Below are 13,577 nucleotides of genomic sequence, written 5' to 3'. Positions count from 1 at the left end.
ACTGGCATTTGAATACAATCTAGTTGTCTTTTCAGTGCTTGACTATAGATGCTGGGGCTTTCTGTGAATCCTTGAGGTGCGCGCGAAAATTTGAAACTGCGTCCATTTAAACAGAATCCGAAGAGATATTGGCTCTCTGGATCAATAGGCACGCTGAAGAAGGCGTTCTTGAGATCAATTACAGTAAAGAACGTTGCTTCTGAATCAATAGCAGTCAAGAGAGATGATATATCGGGGACCACAGGATACTGTGGGATAATGCATTTATTCAATTCTCGGAGATCAATCACCAGCCGATATACTGGCGGTGCATTGGGATCAGTACGTTTAAGAATCGGAATGATGGGTGAATTACAGATATTGGAGTCGGTCTCGACGACCACTCCTTGGGCAATGAGCTCTTCAATGATTTTCAGTAAAGCCGCTACAGCATCGGGTGGTAACTTGTATTGTCTGATTCTGGGTAATACAACACCTGCCTTGAGGGTAACGCGGTATGGTGTAATGTGCATACATCCTACATCAGTTGGGCCTTTTGCCCACAAGTAATCAGGTACATTTTTCAATCTGACGTCAAACTCACGAAGGACGTAATGACCCTTGAAATCCCGCAGAAAGAGTCTAACTCCCTCCGGGGAGCAGCATATTATAGCCCCTAGAGCCTTCAGTGTTTTAATTCCTAACAGATTTTCCGGACATGATTTTGTTAGTAACAGGTCTGTAACACGCGATAATGGACCCACAGCCAGGGGAACTGGTTCTGATACTTCATTTACAATAGGTTGTCCTGAAAAACCAAGGGAAACATTTTGTGAGCCTGAGAGGGGTGCCCCTGGAACTTCGTCATGACTTATTGTAGTGCGACTTGCCCCTGTGTCAATTAAAAACTTTCTATCTTTCCCCAATACTTGACTGTGTACATAAGGACCTTCTTGATCTACAGGAATCTCGATAAGAGGCAAGCCACCTTCCCTCTCTAGGCTGTTTCATGTATATCGGGAATATTCGGGGTAAGCAGACTGGGCATACTGGTACATCTGTTGTGAGACTTGCTGAGTTGCAGCAATGGGCTGTGGCTGTGGTACTGCTACGGTCTGTGCTGTCTGTGCGGATGCATGCATGGGCTGTGTATTCTGTGTAGACTGATGCTGGTTATGGTCTTGTCTAGGCGGATGCGGTCTCTCTTTAGTTTTACCTGTCGCTATGTTATGTTTCAGAACTGCACATTCGTGTACGTAGTGACCTGGCTGCTTGCAATAATTGCATGTCCCTTTAACAGGAGCTGCAGTGTGACTTGTCTGGGTCGTACCTTTCCTGTGACTGTCGGATGGGACCGTCTGGGCTACTAACATTTTCATTTTCGTGTCTTTCATACGTTTCTGTTCCTGATCTTGTTCTTCCCTAATTCTATTCTGGTGATATTGTAACATTTGTAACATCTGGGATGGCGTATTTGCTTGCCATGTACTCTCGACTTTATACACTCTATTTTTAACTACCGGTAGGGAATTCTCTACTAACTTTGATACGAAAAGATGTGGGTACGACTCGCTACTTGGCTGGAGGCCACTATTGATAATAAAACATTTCTCGAATCTTGAATAAAAGTCGCTAGTATCTTCATCATGTTTCTGTTTACAGGACGAGATTGCATCCCAATCCTCCTTTCTAGTTGTCAATAATCTGGGCAGGACCTGTACTATTAAACCTGGTAATGCTTTAGTTTTGTCCCCAAGGCCTAACCCTGGAACCCGTTTCTTTTCTTCATCCTCTATTTCTGCCCAGGCAATCTTTGCGTCTCCCACCTCCCAGTCCTTTTCCTTTAATTTCTCGAATATACCCGTAGGCAATAATACTTTCAACATTTTCATGATATCATCATATGTGTAGTCCCCCATCAGTAACATGTCTTTGAGCTCTCTATGAAAACCTGCAGGGTCTTTATCATGGCACGGTACTAATTTCTTCATTTCTAACAGTTCTAATTTAGTTAGAGGCGTGTGTACATACACGCGTTTCAAAATTTTATCCTCACCCATAACAGGGTGCACTTCTCGCAAGGGGTTCTGACTTTCAATACCACCCCCGCACTGCATATGGTACATTTTCCTTTCTGGAGGTGGGGCGGGGACATATTCAGGACTTACAAAAGTATCATATCTGCGTCGTTGTTCTAGAATTATTTGAACTAATTTAGTGCTTAGGCCTCTCCATCTATCCATCAGTAGTGCTTCTAGTGTCTCATGTAAGGGACCTGGATCGGAATAATGTTTTCTGTACTTAATGAGAAGGTGCTGAATCATATATATACCTGCTAATTTCTGTTCGTCGGGGGAGAGGTTCAGAAATGTCTGTGCTACGGTGTCATCATTATATATGTCTGCATTTTCGGCCCATGATACCGCTGATCGGGCTAATTCTTGTTCATCCATAGAATTGAGTACATGGTACCCAACTCGATCTCGAAGCCGTTTATCAGTTTCCTGGAACTGATGTTCAGCAGAATTCGGATTCGTTAAGGCAGAGAAGAAAACTCTCTTGCTTTCTGGACGGATACCCTTCCTAAGATAAGTTCCCTTACCTACATATGCTATAGTGCTTGTAGTTGGTTCTGGTTCTTCAGATTCTTCTTCCTCCTCGGAGGGAGCCTTTTCTTTCTCTTTCTCGTGTACTGCTATCACTGCTTTCTTAATCTTTTTATACATGGCCTCTATGCAATTTTGTCTGTCATGTTTTCCATCGGCTATATTTTGACCCCACTTGTTCAATGCATCCAATTCACTCTGCTCTGTTCCGGGCCTGTCTCGTTCTCTTATTAGACAATTTATGAAAAATCGTAGTATCAGTGCTTGCATGGTAACTTTCTGTTTCTCCAGGGCATCCTTAATACTGTCGGGGTCCTTTCCCGTTTGAACGAACTCATATATTCTATCTAGGTGCTCCTTCATTCCTGCATAACATAACAAACTATCAGTAGCAGATCTTAACCGTAAAGACGCTAATACCATTAAGTCGTCCTGTCCAGGTTCTGGATCATATCTACAAACTGACATATTTTCTTTTAGTGCATCAAGACGGGATGAATTAGAAGAACGGGGGGATCTGTGCGTAAAAGGACTCTGCATACCTCTGAGATTTAATCTGTGAGTCGGTGGCGGGGTCTGGAGACCCGCGGTCGCACCTCCTGAAGCGGAAACTTGGGCATTATCTCTGTGTGTAGTCAGTATCTGAATTTGTCTTTTAGTAGGATCTGATTGAAGTGGTTTCGGCAGATCAGTTTTAGGTGAGGGAAGTGGCGGAGCTGGCGGAACGGGACTAGTCTTTTTCGGTGTCGGCTGAGAGTGATCTTGGGGGGCAGTACCACCCCCGGCCCTGTCAGTAGGCAGGGCACGAACAGGCAGATTGGTGTAAGCTGGCGCTACATCTTCGAGATATGAATTTAGGAATATGTCTTTAGTAGTCTTATGCATTACTTTAGTTGGAACTAATGGTGACGGCAAATTTTTCGGTATTTCTGAAATGGCGTCAGGGGTACCATCGGCCAAAAGATACATGTTGTTCACCTTGCCATTTAGGATACGATCTATTTGTTCTACTTTTACTCGAATTCCCTCAGTAACTAATTCGTTTTCTTGGGCCTTTTCTGATTCTTTAAGCCTGTCTTCTCTACGGAGTGCTCTATCAGCACGCTTACGTGATTCCTTACGCCAAAATTCTATGGCGTCTTTCTGAGATTGTCTAGCTTTCTTTTTCCGTAATATTTCTTCTACCTTTATGATGCACTCGGCATCCCATGTTCCGTTAACTGGCCATCGGTATCTTTCTTCTAGGTGCTTGGTATAATCGGTCCATAACTCGAGATACAGGATGGCGTCTATGCCATGCTTATTATACATGAAATTACCTGGAGTGTCCCTAGGGGGGATTGGAATTTCTTCCTCTAACATCCCTTTCCTAGTTCCTATCTGCTTTAATTTGTTGAAAAACGGCATTGTGCCTACTTGATACTGAAATGCTTGATCCTAAATACTTAATTAGCATGTAACTATTTAAACAAGAAAACACAATAATGCACAAAAACAATCACATTCATACCACGACATTAATCACATGAAACATTTAAAGACATAGCTAACTTCCCCCTACTCTGAATGTACCGCTCAACGATACAGATACACTGCTGTAACAGTGCAGAAATTCGGAATACTTTATATACTGCTAAACAGTACAGATACACTGCCTAAAAACAGTGCAGACCGGACTTGCGTACCCAAACCCGTCTAGATACGACCCAGCAATGGTACTCACCGGGAAGCACGGAAAACAGAAGGCCTCGGAAACTCGACTGGACTCGACTCGGAACTTCGGAAAACTTCGGAAAATCGGAAAACTTCGGAAAACTTCGGAAAACTGGTGGGCCTCTTCACACCTCGGACCTTGCTTCCTTCGGCTGGGCTCTGGTCGGGATCCTCCGCACTCCTCACCGCCTCGTCTGGGCACTGATCGCAGTCTTCGTCACCTCCGTGTGTCAGAGGGGGATGCAGGAAATCCTGCCAGTACACGTGTTGTCCGTCTAACTGATGGCAGGGGACACGGATTGCAACGCACCTTCCGGCGCGTGAGGTGGGGGAGGGGTCCCTATTCGGGCGCCAAAATGATGTAAATAATTAATTTACTCTCTTAATTTCTATGCAGGTAAGTACTTAATCAATAATAACTCAATCGGAAAGAAGGAAAACAGAGTCCGTGGTGTAAGAGTTTCTAAGGGTTTTATTCCTCATAAAGGAATCAGGATATCATGTTCTGACCACCACACAGGATGTCAGAAGGGATAGATGAGCGCGCCGTCGTTTATTGACAATACATAGCTTATATACTTGATTTACATCATAATGTTCAATGTAAGAGGCGTAACAGCTGAGAGAAGACAAGATAACAGTATACACGTGGTGCTAGTACATCATCAAGAGGCGTAAACTAGGCGTGAACTAGGGTGTGTGCTAGAAAACGTCACTGATAGGTGACGCAAGTGGGTGGCACCAAGGGGTGGTGCTAACAGAATGTTGCAATGTCAGCAGAAATCGGAAGCTTGGATGCGCGCGCAGCTGCATGACGTGTGATAGACGGGGTGCAGGGGACTTGACATTTACACTGGCGGAAAGAGACAGAAGTCTGGCATGTCAGATCAACTTGTGCTTCTATCATATCTGATATCTGATGTTTAGGAACTAAGCTATCTGGGCAGAAAGGTCTCTAGAGCAGAAGCTATTCTATACTTGCTGTGAGTGCGTGTATAAGCGCCTGAGTGTCTGTATGAGAAGCGTGGGGGCATGGGGCCTTCCATGGAAGCATGGCAACAGAGGCTATGAATTACTTGCATAAAGACAGGTCGGCCCTTTAGCCCTGTAGCTGAGGAAGGATGTTTACTGAAGCTAGCAGGCTGGAATGTATCTTCGGGGAGGAAAACAGATAACTCGAAGGTTATAGTCAATCTTGGCAGGCAGCAGGCTGAGCTGAGCACGGAGGGCCGCGCTAGAAGTAAGTCAGAGTTCACGGGTACGGGGGCTGCTTGGGCAGAGGCCCTCGCAGTCAGAAGCCAGAAAAGAGGCTCGGTGGCAGAGATTCAGGGCCTACTTTCAGCCAGGCTGAAAAACGTAGGAGTACACTTCAAAAAGACGTTGGCATAGCATACTTAGGAACGGACCATCAAACCCATTCATGGTGGGTCTGAAAGAGGACAAGTTAACGTTGGACGCAAATGTATTTGCGTCTTCATAGCTGGTACAGGAGGGAAGTTACATGCACTTTTAACTCGTACATGGAGTCGGTGGGGTACTCGCTAGGGAACACAACATGACCATAAAATTTATATTACCTCAAATCATGGAATCATTAATTAATACATTCATTTTACAGTAGGGAGAGCATAGGCACTTTAGCACTGATCAGCAGTGGTAAAGTGCCCAGAGTCATAAACTAGCCAACAACAGGTCATAAAAATATTGGAGAAAGGCAAAAAGCTCAGGGATGAGCATGCAAAAAAGGCCAAGTCCCTCACTTATCATGAACTCTTAGGAATTGGTTTAATTTCATTACAGTAAATGAATCTTGCTATGGGTTGACTCCTCGTTTTGCATATGTAGTAAAGGTTCAAAAACAAAGACATTATGTGGCATTACATTTTATCCTACCCTCAAGAAATTGTTTGAAAGCATTTCTTGGCCAAAAGTAGACATGATAAATAAGCGCTTTGAAAAAATTGTGATTCTACCAGAGAAAAAGGCGTCTTTAAGCTCTGAGACAGAAAAATTTCCCTGGCAAACAGCCCGATCTACATCTGGGGTTCTGCTGCTCCTTCAGACTCAATTCACGACACATTTTTCTGACATATTGCAGGATATATTCCATGCTCAAACACAACAGGCAGTGTGCATGTTTTAGAACCAGCATCTGGCTTATGGATGGGCTTTAAAAAGTATTGTGAAGAAATGGCATTCTACTTTGGAAAAGGCAGATTAAGCAAGAACTGGGCTTTGTCATTTCAAAAACTTTCAAGCTCCCCAAGTGCGACCTGCTTTCTGGCGTGTGATCTGTTTCTAAAGAGTTTATTTGGATTTTCCATTAGAACCTCCACCAGTAATGTTTCTTGACAGTTGGGAAATAATTCGACCAATTAGAGTACATCAAGCATATTTTACTGGAGCACAGTTACCTAACATAAAGGAAAATACATAAGATATTGCTCCAGTGTCTCACCTGTGCCTGATCTTGTAAACAACAACCTGCTTACAGTTTCTGCATTGGTTTCAATTAGTGTGTTTTTGCAAAATGCCTCAACTATGTCTCCGATATTGCCACTGACACCGCTGACATGAAATTCACATGTGGTTTCAACGTCTTAATTTTTTGAGTGACTTATGTCTTCCTCAGCATTATCTACTTTTGGAGTTGTTGGTCTCTTTCACTACAGAATAATCATAATTATTCTCATCTGCTTATTGTTTTTTTCCTCCTTCCCGGTGCTGCAAGTTTTTAAATTTCCATGGTTTTTCATAATAGTGCGAACTTAAATGAGGCTATCGGAAGCTATTTTATTTATATAATCACGTTTTTTTAATCAGTGTTGTGTTTGTACTCCCTTTTAGATTAATTTTTGGGCTCTTTGTACCAAGCTGAGAAAACTAAAAATACAAATAGAATATATTTTAAAGTATTTCTTCATTTATCATTGCAAATAAATCCTGACATGTATATTTAGAGAATATGTGTCATTATCATTCGGGGGATTATATAACCTTCATATATCTTTTATTTTAGGTATTCCTTTTGGATTATACATGTTCATGTATTTAGGTTTTTGCTTAAAATATAAATGCACAATTATTAATGTGATTAAAATACTTGTTTCTTTACAATGCGACCATTCATCTAGCTCAAATAAAATCCTGTTTACTTTAACATGGCTTTAATTGTATTTCTAGTTATTATTTTTAATGAATGAATAAGGGTTCAAATAAATTACTATCTTGATTGCTCATTTATTATTTTCAAACAGTAAGCAATGTTTTACAAAGTATGAGTAGGTGAAAAGCTAGGGGGGGCTTCATTATTGATTATTTATTTTTAAAATGTTCAACACTGTCCAGACAGAGTATATAAACCTAAACAAAGTGTTAGACCTAGCATCAGTAGCATGGTTTACCCCCTACATTTTTGCCTTCAACCCTCCTGTTTGCTGACTTTGGTTTTGCTGGCTTTGGGATTAAGTGCACGTTGTCACTGCCAACCAGTGCTAAATATGCTTGTGCTTTTACTTTAACATGGTAGAATTGGCTTATACCTAATTGGCATATTTAACTTACATATAGGTCCTTAGTAAAGTGGCACTACCTGTGCCCAGGGACTGTAAATTACATGTTACAAGAGGGCCTGCAGCACTGATTGTGCCCCCCACTTAAATAGTACTTTAAACATGTCTCGGGTCTGTCAGCGCAGCCAGTGTGTGTGTCGTTTTGAGCTGCCATTTCAACCTGGCAATATGAACTTTTTGCCAGGCCCAATCCTTTCCTTTTTGATACATTTGTTTCCCCTAGGGTAGGCCTTTGACAGCCCAGAGTGCAGTGTATTTAAAAAGTTGGACAGGTACTTTTTAAAATGTATTAATTAAATGTTTTATTGGACAGATACCTTTAAGTTTTACATGTTCTGGTAGTGAAAAATGCTTGTTTTTCACTCCTGAGAGGCCGGCCTCTCTCCTAGGATAACATTGGAGTTACCTTATTACATTTAATAAGCTGTGATTTCCGAATGGTAACAGGTAACCAGTTCATGTTTGGTGTCATTGGAACTGTAATGAAAAATCCTAACTTATGGTAAAGTCGGATTTTGAATGACAATTTAAACAAGCATTTACAATGCAACAGTCTCGCCTTTGCAAAAGTTAGAGCTATTGGCATTGTAAATGTCAAACTTTTTATTTATGCGTTGGTTTTGAAAACAGATACATAAATGGCATTGTCATTTACAATGCCAATAGCTTAATCTCTCGGAAATGCAAGACCTATTGCATTGCATTTCGCTGCCTGTGCAAGAAAAGTGTGGGGTGCAGGACGAGATACGACAGGATGCATGCATATTCCGCTAACAAGAAAAGCAATAGTGCTGGGGTTTGACTTCACTAAGTGTGAGGGGGTAGAGGAAGAGGTGCGGGTATCCTCCACGGGAGTGGGGTGGGGGTACTTGTGCAGTTATCAGTTTCTGGACTCTCTGGGATATATGCCATTCTAAAGGAGGCCCAGATGTTAAATGTCAAAGCCTGCCTGGGCCGTGACCGACCTTTTCAGCTGTTGGGGGTCTGAGACCCCCCTCCACCATGGCATGGTGTTCTCTCGACCAACAGGTGGAAACTGGAAGGACTGGTTCATGAGCTGGGGTGGGGGGGTGTCAGGCCTTCTCTGCCAGGGCCTCCCTTAGCTGTGATCTCCTTGTCCAGGGAGCACGTGTGCTCTAAGGCCCCCTCCTCCGGCAGTGAAGGGGGAGCCGAGGCCTTTCCTCTGCCTCAGACCTGCAGGAAGGCAGCTGCACCCACCAGCTGCATGGGAGATGTTTTCAGATTTCTGAAGTCTATGGCCTTTGAGAAGAGAGACCGGGAGACTGTTGGAGGGAAGTGCGCTGCCGAAGCAGGTCTGAGGTAGCCACCGGGAGTGAAGATGTGGCGAGGAAGAGAACTCGCGATGAAGGGAGGTAGCCGCAGGGTGACATGTTCGCTGGATGAGGGGAACTCACGGGGTTGTCTCTCTCACACTGATGTGCTGTCTCTCTCACACTGCTGTGCTGTCTCTCTCACACTGCTGTCTCTCTCTCACTGCTGTCTCTCTCACACTGCTGTGCTGTCTCTCTCACACTACTGTCTCTCTCACACTGCTGTCTCTCTCACACTGCTGTCTCTCTCACACTGCTGTCTCTCTCACACTGCTGTCTCTCACTCACTGCTGTCCCCCACTCTCTGCTGTCTCACACACCATGCTCTCCCTAGAACACACACACTGCTGTCTCTCACACTGCTGTCTCTCTCACACACACACTGCTGTCTCTCTCACACACACACTGCTGTCTCTCTCACACACACACTGCTGTTCCTCTCACACACACACTGCTGTCTTTCTTACACACAATGCTGCCTCACAGTGCTGTCTCTCATACACACTGCTGTCTCTCACACTGCAGGTGTGGGTTGTGGGTTTTCAGAGAGTACACATTTTTTTACTGTACGCCCCCTTTTCCCACCCAGAAAAAAGGTGTAGGCCTCTCAAAATATCCAACTTTTTCCAGTGTGGAAAGAGAACACTGTGGAGCTATCAAATACCATCAAACATGCATTGGTAGATATTTACAGATTCACAGTGCGTTCAAACCCTGGAAATATTGCTTTCAAACCTCTGTACGAAGATTTCTGAAAAAATGGCAAAACACTAACATCTAACCCTCGATACAATGAGCCCTAGTGTAATCCGAGAGGTATTATCAGAGCTCCAATACAATATGAACGCAGCCGTAATTTGTCACCTCGGTAGATTGTACGAAAGGTATAAGTGGATTTATTTTATAAGGACACAGAGGTTTGAAGTATTGTGACCCTTTAACTAGCAGATATTTAATAAAATTCCACACCATTGGATGGGGTACGGTTTGCTCGCCATGCACTGTTGATGGAGGTTTTGCCGGGCTCGATCGGCTAGCGGGGGCTGTTTGTGGAGAGATGGGAGGGAAGTGGAGGTTTCAGCGAGCGGGTTTGCGGCTTCAATTTGGATGAGTGAGGGAAGTGGGGAGGGTCGCATGGCTCGGGAGCAGGGGGAGGCGCCTGTAAGGGGGAATTGTGTCCCGAACGGCAGGAGTTTCAATGGCAGTATAGGAATGCTGGCGGGCGGGGGGTCGGGCGGTCAGGAGCACGTAGGGGATGAGTAGGTGCTGGAACTATTGAGGCAGTAAATAAAGAGGTACACGCAAACAGATCTATCAAGTCTGAGGCCCGTGCTCTTTAAGTTATTTCACGGACTCTGTAGGAAGGTACCTCCTGACTATGGTTGCCCCCAACTTTTTGCCCTGTGTTTTAGCTGGTTTTTGACATAGTCGACCTGGGGCCCTGCCAATCAGGACCCCAGGCCTACTGCTCTCTCTGTAAAATGGATTCCATGTACCCTAGGTGCATTTCCAATTGGTACTGGGCCACCCTATCAGACCCTGTAACTCAGGGCATGGGTGTACCCAGGGCTGCCAGGGGCTGAAGCATATATTATGCCACCCCTGGCTGGCCTCCTAAATTTGACACAACTGGCTGCACGACAGCTGGGGCAAAGTCGTGTAATCACCCTTTGCTGTAGATATAGTATACCTATATCTAACCCTAAAATGGACACACAGATTCCTATCAGTCACTCCTAGGGCAGGCCTTAACAATCCTGAAAGCAGAGTGCTTGGAATCGTGTGAGATGGTGCTCTGGCATGAGCTGAGCCTGTCTGCAGCTTGCGGAATCAAGTCCTAATAGCTGTTCCATGATATCGCATACCATATACTCTTAAGTGCATTATAATCCTCGCGGTTAAATGCTAACTTTGGTATTGCTTTATCAAAACATGTCGAGTAAGGTGTCATACGAATTGGAATACTAACCCCTCGCCAATTCTGGCGACGGGGTTAGCATTCCACCCTTCTAGAGGGACACAACATGTATGTAACTATGAACCCCGGTTAAAGTTAACTGAAGCCTCAGCTCCACAAAATGGATGCTGCCACCACAGACACGAGTCTGACCTCCTGCTGCTGGGAGTCCTTCCAGCGAGGGAGGCTTGGACAAAGGGTTTCCTGTCCGGGGCGGTGCTAGCACCGTCCCAGACATGGTTTTGTGTATCCTGGGTAGGCAGGGCTTTTCAGGAAGGTGACTGCTGAGTGGCACCCCGGTGCTCACTACGCATAGGCCGGTCTGAACCAGTTCCAGGGGCACACCAGCCCCTGGCCTGGGGAAAGCCCGGCATGGCAGAGGGGTGTAACCACCCCCCTCCTAGTCCCACCCATAGGCAGGACCTAGTCACCGGGTCAGCCCCCTTTTTTAGTATAAAGATTTCAAATTAGATCATCTTTGGAATCAAGACACGACTTTCTTCGAAAGGACATCAAGATTTCTTCTTCAAGATTCCCCCTTGTGGCTAAGGAGTAGTCACCCTGCATCAAGCGGGCACCATCCTAAGAACACTGCGGTCTGCTGCAAGTCCTTCTTCACGAATCCGACGACCCAGCTCGACGAGACCCGGCTTCCCTGGCACCTCTGACCTCTACTCACCTCTACAGCAAAGCTGAGAACCGTGAGTGCGACGAGACCTCGAGGGACCGACGATCGCCAAGACTGCACGACTTCTTTGCAACAAGCCCACTGTGTGCTCCACTGGTGAGTGCTTTGGGGTCCGAGAAGCCCCAACCCTGAGCAGCTCCAGCACCGAAGATCAGCCCTCCAGCTTCTCCACGACCTGCGTGGGGCCCTTCTGCTTTTGCGTGCTTACCGCGCTGTGTGGCTACTAGCCGGCTGGCTTGTGGCCTTCTTCACGACGCCCGACGACATCACTGCTGCTGGTCTGGTTGCTCCAGACTGGCCCTTGCTTCCTTCTTCAAGAGAGGCACCCCGGACCCTCCTGGTCCACTCCAGACGCCATTTTAGGTCCACCGCGTGGGCTTGAATTTGCCAAGGCTTTGTTGCCCAATCCTGGGTCCAGCGACGCCGACAGCTTCATCCACCGTGGGACAGATCACTCCTCCATCCTGGTCGCCGACAACGCCTCCTGGTCCGTGAGATCTGCGGTCACAGCGTCACCCACTCACCTTGTCGAGGTGGCTACCATCCGGTACCCTCCTGGTGCCCACTGACTACTGGCTAGTAGTCTCGAACTTGGTCCCCTCTGCTTTCAGGTGTCATCTTCCATCGATCCAGGCTTGGATCCACCGAACTTTCTTCACTGGTCGCCTGCCAGCAACTTCTTTCTTCCAGGCTCCTGGTCCGTCTACGAGGATTCCCGACGTCTTTTGAGTCCTATGCAGCTGCAGCCCCTGGGCTAGGTAACTTCGGCATTTCGGTGCCCCAGCATAGCCTCACTATCCAAGGGTCAGAATCCACTTTCGTTTTCCTCCTACCAGGTCGGGTTCGCCCGAGAACACTAACTTTGCAATTCCTAGCTACCATAGACTTTGTCCCGCATCACGCGTGAGAGTGCACACTCTGCACCCGAGTCCCCTGGGTCTCCTAGAAGTAATCTAACGATTCTATATTCAAGTCCTAGCGATTCCAAAGCCTATTAGTTCTGTACTTACCTGCTAGTAATTTCGCATTCCACTTTCTGAGTATATGGTTTTCCGTGCCCCTCGGGCATTTGTATATACTGTGCTAACTTAAGTATTTTTGTAAGAGTTTTGGTTTGTGCTTAGTACCCTGTCCTCATAAAGAGTACAGGGCTGTTGTGATTCTTAATAAATAACTGTTTATTTTCATAACACTTGTGTGGTGTCCTTTCACTGGGTATTCAAGGGGTATATGTGTGGTAAACAGCTGGCTTAACACGCCCTCTCGAGTCTTTAGCCTTAGACTGCTCGTATCCATGCTACTAGGATAGCTGGTCTATAAGGTTGACTTACAACCAATCATCAATAAGGGTTGCTGGACTGATACATAGTGTTCACTAGAATAGTGACCACTGCATATCAGGCCACCTTCCCACAGACTCGAGGTAAAAATTTAAGTTTTACCTCACTCCGTCATTCATAGCGCTAGATAGACCCGAAGGAGTGTTTGAAACTCTCCAGTCTGACCTCGAACAGCGGAGAACGTTTACTGTGCCTCCTCAAATTAAATCAACACGTCTCCTACATATAAATCACTCAGTTCCCATTACCTTCTTGCAATCCACTCCGCTGTCTTTGCCGTCTCTTTCAGGTTTTGAAAGCCTGGGCAGATTCATATTTCCAAGTGAGGCATAAAGGGGGAGTCCCTGCACTACATGCATAGAGAAGCGCTCAAAGATCCAAAACATCAGTG

The sequence above is a fragment of the Lissotriton vulgaris genome, chromosome 1_1 (genome assembly GCF_964263255.1).
Source record: "Lissotriton vulgaris chromosome 1_1, aLisVul1.2, whole genome shotgun sequence".
Classification (NCBI taxonomy): Eukaryota; Metazoa; Chordata; class Amphibia; order Caudata; family Salamandridae; genus Lissotriton; species Lissotriton vulgaris.
The sequence above is the reverse complement of the archived record's forward strand: the minus strand, read 5'-3'. Positions refer to the sequence as shown.